Source organism: Gossypium hirsutum, chromosome A04 (genome assembly GCF_007990345.1).
Source record: "Gossypium hirsutum isolate 1008001.06 chromosome A04, Gossypium_hirsutum_v2.1, whole genome shotgun sequence".
NCBI lineage: Eukaryota > Viridiplantae > Streptophyta > Magnoliopsida > Malvales > Malvaceae > Gossypium > Gossypium hirsutum.
In genome coordinates, this window is record NC_053427.1 from 54,283,299 (window position 1) to 54,292,985 (window position 9,687).

The following is a 9,687-nucleotide window of genomic DNA, read 5'->3' on the forward strand; positions in this document are numbered from 1 at the left end:
ACAATGTGGGGATCTGCGGCATCTAGTAAGACTTTATCGCCAACCTTAAGTTGATTAGGAGAGGTATCAGCCTTGTTTTGACGCAGTTTCAGTTTATCATGTGCTCTCGGTTTGTGTACTCGCCATTCGTCTAGCACCTCTATCCGTAGCCTTCGTTCTTCATGAATGTGTCCTCTATCATTTCTGGAACATGGCTCGTGAACTTCTTTAAAGCTTAATTTCTACAAAGTCATATTATCAGTTTTAGTAGATTGGTGTGGACTATTACCTTCAATGTTCGATGTGATGCCAGAATTACGAGCTTGAAGGGTGATCGTTTCATCTCCCACACGAAGTGTAAGCTCACCTCTGCCAACATCAATAATTGTTTTAGCAGTTGCTAAAAAGGGCCTTCCTAAAATCAAAGGGGTGTTATTATCCTCCTCTATGTCTAGAACAACGAAATCAACGAGAATATGAACTTATCTACTTTCACGAGTATATCTTCAATAATACCCCTAGGAAATCTTATAGTTTTATCTGCCAATTGAATGCTCATCCTAGTTTGTTTAGGTTTCCCAAGACCTAGTTGCTTAAACATTTTGTAAGGCATTACGTTAATACTAGCCCCTAAATCAGCTAATGCATGACGTATATCTAAACTACCAATTAAGCAAGGAATTGTAAAACTCCCTGGATCTTTCAATTTGTGGGGTAGCTTATTCTATAGAATAGCTGAGCAGACTGCATTTAGCTCCACATGCGACACTTCATCCAACTTCCGCTTATGCATCTTTTTCGTGATAAACCGTAAATTATACATATTTTTACCCTATGTTTAATGCATTTTATGGATGATTTCTCATTAGAATTGGTGAATTCGATGCTCCTAATACTTTAATTCCATGTTTTACAGTTAGGAGAGCATAGAAAAGCGAAAGGAGCCAAAAACGAGCCAAAAAGGGACAAAAAGGACCAAATTGAGAAGATGACACGTCCTAAGCCTTGCCACACGGGTAGCTCACACGCCCGTGTCTTTCAAGGGTGTCGACCAAGGCTTTCACTATTCACACGGCCTGGCCACTGACCCACATGGCTGTGTTCAATTTAACGGATCGAACACGGCCTAGCAATCACATCACATGGCCGTGGCACACGGGCGTGTCCCTACCGAGCCCAAGTTAAGTCTAATTTGGAAAAGGCCATTTTTGAGGGCTTCTAGGCATTCCAAAGCCTATACATACACCCTAGAAGAGGAGAAAAAGGAGGGACGGAGAATAGGCGGTAAGGAATTACACCAAGGAAGCCAATTGATCCATCTCAAAAGCCGGATTCATCATCAAGACTGAAGATCTCTCCTCAATTTCCATTCAGGAGTTTTGGTTTTTCTTTATGTTTTGTATTCTTTATTCTTCTAAGATGTTTTCTTATTTAGTTATGAACTAAATCCCCTAAATACCTAAGGGGAATGAAACCTAAGACGAATCTTGTTATTATTTTCTAAATCGTATGATAAATATTTAACTTGTTCTTAATTATGTGTTCTTAATTCTTGTTTTGATATCCTAGGATACTGATTCAAGATATGCTCTTATTCATAGGAGGAATAGACCTTCTCTAAGAGTACTTTTGTCATAATTAAGCGGAGTTGATTGCGCGCCTAGAAATAGGGTGACAAGATTTTGCCGGATTAGGGTGAAACCTAATAAAGGATCCATAGATCGAGTTAATGCAATCCTAGAGTGTTAATTAGAGAAAAGTCTCGGTTATTCAATATAGGGATTAGATGTTATTAGTCTTGAATAGGGATAATAACATAACTTAGGGATCTCTACGGAACAAGTTGAATGAATAAATCATCCGATTCAGAGCCAGAATAACAAGTAAAGTCTATATGGATTTTTCCTTAGGTATTGTCTCAAATCAATCGATTTTCCCAAAAGCAATTCCTCAACTCTTTTCTCTGTTCATTCTTAGTTTAGATAATTAGTTAAATTAAAACAAAACCCCATTATTCTTAGGCTAGATAATAAAAAGACAGTCATTACTAGTGCTTTTGGTTCCCTTGGGTACGATATCCCGGTCTTGCCATTACTATACTATTGTTCGATATGTGCGCCTGCCTTTTTGTCGTGATAATAGTTAGTCTAGGTTTGATCTTCATTATAAATATTTATTACTTGTTACGAATCACACGATCAAGATTTTTACGCTGTTGCCGGGGAACTAAATTATTAGGAACGCTAAATTTTTATTACTTTAGCCATTTATTTTTCTTGGAATTTAATTTAATTTTATTATTTTTATTATTTATTAATTTACTTTTTCCTTCTCTTGGCGGGTTCTTATAGTTTATGACTAGAAGAAACCCGTCAGGACCATTACTTTTTGACAAAGAAATCGATCGTACAGTTCGTAGAAACCAAAGAGAAATAAGGCGCAACTTAAGATACGTGAGGAACGAACAAGAAGATAATACTCAACCCCCAACCGAAGAGATGGCTGAAAACCAAGGCAATCAGCTACCTCCTGCAATTACGACTAATCAAAATCCTACTCCATGCACTATGTATGATTATGCTAAACCTTCTTTAATAGTAACTGAGTCTAGCTTAGTTAGACTGGCTGTAGCTGCAAATACTTTTGAACTGAAACCTAATACAATTCAAATGATACAACAGTTTGTTCAGTTTGATGGTTTGCAGGATGAAGATCCCAACGCTCACTTAGCAAACTTTCTGGAATTTTGCAATATATTAAAAATCAATGGCGTTTCTGATAATGCCATTCATCTTCAGTTATTTCCTTTTTCATCGAGAAACAAAGCTAAATAGTGGTTGAACTCGTTACCACGAAGGCCTATTACTATTTGGGAACAAATGACCGAAAACTTTTTACTAAAATATTTTTTGCCGGCTAAAATGGCTAAATTACGCAATGATATCTCTTCTTTTGTGTAGATGGATTTAGAAAAACTTTACGATACATGGGAGAGATACAAGGACTTACTGAGAAGGTGCCTTCACCATGGGTTACCACTTTGGCTTCAAGTACAAACATTCCACAATGGTCTGAATCCCTCGACTCGACAAATGCTTGACGCGGCTGCTGGCGGAACTATCAACAATAAAACACCGGATGATGTCTATGAGTTTATAGAAGAGATGTCACTGAATAACTATCAGTGGCAAGTTATGAGGATAAAGCCAACGAAAACAACCGGCATTTTTAACGTCGACTCAGTTACTATGCTGTCAAATCAGGTAGAACTTCTCAATAAAAAGATTGATGGTTTACTTGGTTCTATGCAGGTACATCCAATAATGAGGTGTGACTCAAGTGGAGGAGGTGTGCATACAGAATATCAATCCTTCAATCCCACAACCGAACAGGAACAAGTCAACTATATGGGTAACAATAACTTTAGATCTCAAAATAACCCATAAAGTAATACTTATAATGCAGGTTGGAGAAACCACCCAAAATTTTCATGTGACAGTCCAGGAACTCAAAGACAACAACATTTTTTGGGTTTTCAACAGCCACACTATCAACAAGAGAAGAAACTGAACCTTGAGGAGATGCTCTCAAAATTCATATCAGTGTCAGAAACTCGTTTCCAAAATAACGAGACAACACTTAAAAATCAGCAAGCATCGATTCAAGGACTCAAAACTCAGATAAGCCAGCTTTCCAAACTAATCTCGGAAAGACTACTAGGAAATTTACTTAGTAATACCAAATCAAGAGAGCATGTCAAAGCAGTTATACTAAGCAGTGGGAAAGTGTTAGCAGAATCTAAAAAGAAGTTAGCACAAGAAGTCGTGGAAAGCGAAAGAAGGGAAGAAAAACCCGAAAATAGTGACAAACTAGTGCCGGAGGAATATACACCACCAGTCCCATATCCAGCAAAATTAAAAAAAGATCGTATTGATGCACAATTCGGAAAGTTTCTTAATCTTTTTAAGCAATTACATATCAACTTACGTTTTGTTGAAGCTATCTCGCAGATGCGTACATACGCAAAATTTTTGAAGGAGCTTCTAACAAATAAAAGAAAGTTCGAGGACTTATCTACAGTAGAACTCAATGAGGAGTGCTCTGCCATACTCCAAAATAAGTTGCCAACCAAACTAAAAGATCCAGGAAGTTTTACTATCCCTTGCTCAATTGGTAATCTGATTATTGAAAAACCACTAGCTGATTTAGGCGCTAGTATTAATTTGATGCCATATAAAATGTTCAAACAACTTGGTCTTGGGGAACCTATGTGACAGCCCAAAGTTGACCCTAGTCGGGAAGTGGTTTCGGGACCGCTAAACCGAGTCACCAAAATGTTTGAATGTGATACTTATTGTCTAGAATATGTAATTATGAATGTGTGAAAATTTCAAGCTTCAATTTGGTTGATTTCATGTGAATTTAGTCAATAGGACTTATGTGAGAAAATTCTAAAATGTGATAGGTCAATGTGTGAGGACCTATTAGTGCATGTGGACAAAGGGGGGACTTGCATGTCAAATTCCCCCCCTACTAGTAGTGGCCGGCCATGACAAGCATGGTAGACCAAGTTTGATGGCCAAGACATGTCATAGACATGTTTTGTTGGTGCATCATGGGTGGAAAAAAATAAAATAATAGGCATGGAAATTAAATAATGAAAAGGAGTATGATGAATACACAAAAAAAAAGTGTGTAGTTGATTCTTTCCCCCCCATTGCCGTGAGCTAAAGAAAAGAGAGGAGAAGATCTTTGTTCATCCTTTTCTCACCTTCATTTAGCCTAAATTAGAAAGAAAAACAAAGAAAAAAATTTCTCATCCTTTGGTTCATCCTTGGCCAAAAATTTTAAGGAGGAAAGAAGAAGAAAGGTGAAGAGATTCGGCCATGCATGTAGCTAGGCTAAGGTATGTTTGATGATGTTCCATGTGATGCATGCATGTTTTAGTTGTTAGCTTGAGTTCTACCTAGCCCATGGTCTAAATCTTGCTATGTGATGGAAATGGCACTTGACCATGGATGCATCATTCTTGGTTGATGTTTGATGTTGTGGTGATGAGGCATGAGGATGAGTTAAGATTCGGCCTAGGTGGGGGTCGTGTTAATGCCATTGCATGCAAAATATGAAGCTTGTTAATGATGCATGTGATGATGGCTTGATGATTCTTGAACCTCCTTTTTAGCATTTTTGTGTGAGCACATATGTGCATTGGTTGCTAAATGGAGAAGAATCGGCTAGCAAGATGTGTGCTAAGGCCGAATGTAACTTTGCATGTTAATGAGCAATGCATGTGTTAAATTGATGAAAAGGGGGAGGATGCTTTACTAGTGTGTATATGTGTGTATTAAGTGTTGAAATCGACCCCAAAAATAGACATGCATATTCGGCCAAGGGGAAAGAAATTAGCTAATATGTTGTGTCGATGCATGATTTTTGCATGTATGAGACTTTAATGTCTAATGTATAAATATGGGCTAAGTGCCTATTGTTCATCTTTTTGATGCCTAAATGATGAAATCAATTTATTTGTTTAATTAAGCTCAAGAGCAAAGGGGAAATAAATCCGATAAAGGGAAGGAAAAAGTGGTCGAATAGTTAGCGGAATCGTTCGACAACACCCGAGGTAAGTTCTTGAGTAAGAGAGCTTAAATTACGATGTGATTAAATCATGCTCTATGTGTGGCTATTGAGCCGAATGTGCAAGGACGATATGTGCCTTGTGTTTGAGTTTCGCAAATGAAAATGAAATATGAATGTGCCATGAATTATTGTTAGATGTGCATGATTAATTGAATGCTGTCCGGGCTAAGTCCCGAAGGCTTTGTGCTAAGTGAATATATCCGGACTAAGATCCGAAGGCATTTGTGCGAGATACAAATTCCAGGTTAATCCCCGAAGGCCTTTGTGCGAGATACTAAATCCGGGTTAAGTCCCGAAGGCATTCGTGCGAGTTATTAAATCCGGGTTATGTCCCGAAGGCATTGTGTGAGTTACTAAAACCGGGCTATGTCCCGAAGGCATTTGAACGAGGAGCTATATCCGGTTAAATCCCGAAGGTACGTGATTTGGTAATGAATGAGCTTGCTGTAAAATTCCAGCGAATACTCGAAAAACATCCCAATATGGGGATATGTTACGTATGTGTTGAATTTAATCGAGCCCTTACAAATAAATGTTCGCTCAGTTGATAAATGAGCTACCGGCCTTCGGCTAAGTTAGTCTATTGTGTATGTACATAAGGGTTGTTAATGTTGTGAAGCAAGTTTGGTATCGGTAAATTGCGTATTATGAAATATTCCGTTTAGCTAAATGTGTGTTATTCTTTGTTTATGCTGGAATTCCTTGCTAAAAACTTACTAAGCATAAATTGCTTACTCGTTACACTGCTCCTCTGTTTTATAGATTTTTGGTTCTCCAGCTATCGGACTCGGGATCTTGAAGTCGAAGTCGCCCACACTATCAAAGGCTCTTTTGGGTACTATTTTGGTTGAATTTTGATATGGCATGTATAGGACTACCCATTGTTGTTTTTCGAGTACTTTATGAAATGTATAAGTGTACAGCCATGCGAAAATGGCTTGTAGAAGTGGAGTTGGCATTAGACCATTCGTGTTTATGAATGTATAGATGGTTTCATGATGTAACTATAGTTGGAATGGAAGTGTTGAGCAAATGATCAGCCATTGGAATGGCTAAGTATGATCATATGTGGGCATATGTATGACAAGGCCCTAGTTGGTCCATGAAACCCCGAAAATAGGTAAGGTTTACTTTGAAAACAGTGGCTGACAGCAGCAGTGGTGTGGATTGGAAAAATCATAAGAATTCGTAGGAGTGGAATTAAATAGTGAATAAATTATGTAATCGAACCTTGATGAATCTACTTTCATATGAAAGTAACGAAACAATCATATGAACAGTACAGTAAGAGATATTCAGGTTCTTGTGGGACAGGGCCAGAACAGTTTCTGGATTCCCTGTTCCGACTTTGGAAATTCACTATAAATTGACCAGAGATAATTAGGAGTCATACCATATATGTATGGATTCCTCCCTGAGTCTAGTTTCCAGAGAAACAAACGGCATCAGTATCGAAGCTCTGTGCAGAGAGATATCCAAGTCGTAATGGGAAAAGGTCAGCGTAGTCGACCCCTGTAACATGGGAGATTTTGACTAATAAACTGTACTAATTGGCCTGACCAAAAATTCTAGAAAAAAATACATAGGTGGGGACATGAGTCTAGTTTCAGGGAAAAATCACAAAACTGATTTTCGAGTTGTGAAACTCAAGATATGATTTTTGAAGCGACTAGTACCCAGACTGGGCAGTGTCTGGAAAAATTTTTCAAAGTTTGTTAACATCTCGTGTCCGACTCCGGTGTCGGTCTCGGGTTCGGGGTGTTACATTAAATTGGTATCAGAGCTACGGTTTAGTCGATTCTAGGACTACCGTAATGTGTTGGGTCTAGCTATACATGCCATTTTATGTGATTACTTGATAGTGTGGTGATTTCTGACAATTGTAAATGTGTTTATAGTAATGGATCCCGATCGTGACCGAGAGGTAGCTGATGATCTTGAGAGTGTAGCGCCTGCTCCCGCACAAGGGACAGTGCCGGCAGACTCTCAACCTAATGCTAGTAATCCGAATGATGAAGCTAGACAAGCATTCTATAGCGTGATGAATGATTGGTTCAACCAATACATTCGAACTAATATGGCTGTTCCACAACCTCCATTCCCGACAAATACTACCCCCGCACCTACAATACCACCGGTAACGGACCAAATAAGGTCAAATAAGCCCCCAGTTGACAGAATCTGAAAACATGGGGCTACTGAATTTAAGGCTATGGATAGCGATGATGCCGAGCAAGCTGAATTTTGGCTGGACAACACTATCCGGGTACTTGATGAGCTATCTTGTACACCCGATGAATGCCTAAAGTGTGCTATCTCCTTGCTACGTGATTCTGCCTACTATTGGTGGAGTACTCTGACTTCTGTTGTGCCCCGAGAGCAAGTAACTTGGGAGTTTTTCCAAACTGAGTTTCGGAAAAAGTATATCAGTAAGAGATTTGTTGATCAAAAACGGAAGGAATTTCTTGAGCTTAAGCAAGCTCCATGTCGGTTACTGATTACGAGCGAAAATTCGTTAGACTTAGCAAATACGCTCGGGAATGTGTTTCGTCCGAAGCTATTATGTGTAAACGCTTCGAGGATGGGCTGAATGAAGATATAAAAATGTTCGTTGGCGTTCTTGAAATACGAGAGTTCGTGGTACTTGTTGAACGAGCTTGTAAAGCCGAAGAGCTTAGAAAAGAAAAGCAAAGAGTTGATGAGGGAACTGGAGAGTTTCGTAAAAGATCCTCGGGAAGGTCTCTTCAACAAGCATCGAAGAGATTTCGAGATGATGCGGGCCAGTTTAGAGGCACTTCGGGCCTTTTTAGATGAGATCGTGATCGACCCCCTGTGGGTACACGAGGCACTTCGGTCGCCAGTGTTGGGAATGAACGTCGAGATAGAACGAAATGTCGATATTGCGGTAAATGGCATTCGGGGAGTTGTAGATTCCCTGACCGCTCCTGATACAAGTGCGGATCAGTTGACCACTTCATTAAAGATTGCTCGAGGTTGTTTGAACAGAATGAAAATCAGAGTGGGAAACCGGGTGCTACCACTGCTCGAGGTAGACCATCTGGAAATACGGGCAATGCTAGTGGTGGTCAGAGAGGATCTAGAGATGATATAACCAGATCCGAAGCTCGTGCGCCTGCTAGAGCTTATGCTATACGTGCCCGCGAGGATGCTTCTTCGCCTGATGTTATTACCGGTACATTCACTCTCTTTGATACTAATGTAATTGCTTTGATTGACCCCGGTTCTACTCATTCTTACATATGTGAAACCTTAGCCTCCAGTAAGACTTTACCCATTGAGTCTACTAAGTTCGTAATTCGGGTGTCAAATCCCTTGGGTCGTTACGTGCTTGTCGACAAAGTGTGTAAGAAATGTCCCCTGGAAATTCGAGGTTCCTGTTTCCCGGTGAACTTGATGCTTTTGCCGTTTGATGAATTTGATGTTATCCTTGGTTTGGATTGGTTGACCGCGCATGATGCGGTTGTGAATTGCAAGAGCAAGACTATTGATTTGAGGTGCGCAAATAACGAAGTAATCCGAGTTGAATCTGCGGACTTGGAGGGGTTGCCAGCTGTAATATCAGCAATGTTGGCACAGAAATATGTAAGAAGAGGGTGCGAAGCATACCTTGCGTATGTACTTGATGACAAAGAATTAGAAAAGAAACCCGAATCTGTGCCGGTGGTTTGTGAATACCCGGATGTTTTTCCGGAAGAATTACCGGGTTTACCACCTGTTCGGGAGGTAGAGTTTGGTATTGAGCTTGTACCTGGGACTACGCCGATTTCGATAGCTCCGTATCGTATGGCACCAACCGAGTTAAAGGAGTTGAAAGCTCAGTTGCAAGAACTGACGGATAGAGGTTTCGCTCGACCAAGTTTCTCACCTTGGGGTGCACCAGTATTGTTCGTGAAAAAGAAGGACGGAACCATGAGGTTGTGCATTGACTATCGTCCGCTGAATAAAGTGACGATAAAGAACAAATATCCGTTGCCGCGCATCGATGATTTGTTCGACCAACTGAAGGGAGCCTCAGTGTTCTCAAAAATAGATTTGAGATCGGGCTAT

At 39.8% G+C, this 9,687-nt stretch overlaps 1 non-coding gene across 1 annotated transcript; it reads right to left on the bottom strand.

The window, feature by feature from the left end:
* Window positions 1–2,906: 2,906 nt before the first annotated feature.
* LOC121228788 (small nucleolar RNA R71) lies at window positions 2,907–3,013 on the bottom strand. Its single transcript, XR_005926363.1, has one exon. It is a non-coding gene; the product is annotated as a small nucleolar RNA R71 (small nucleolar RNA).
* Window positions 3,014–9,687: the final 6,674 nt, after the last annotated feature.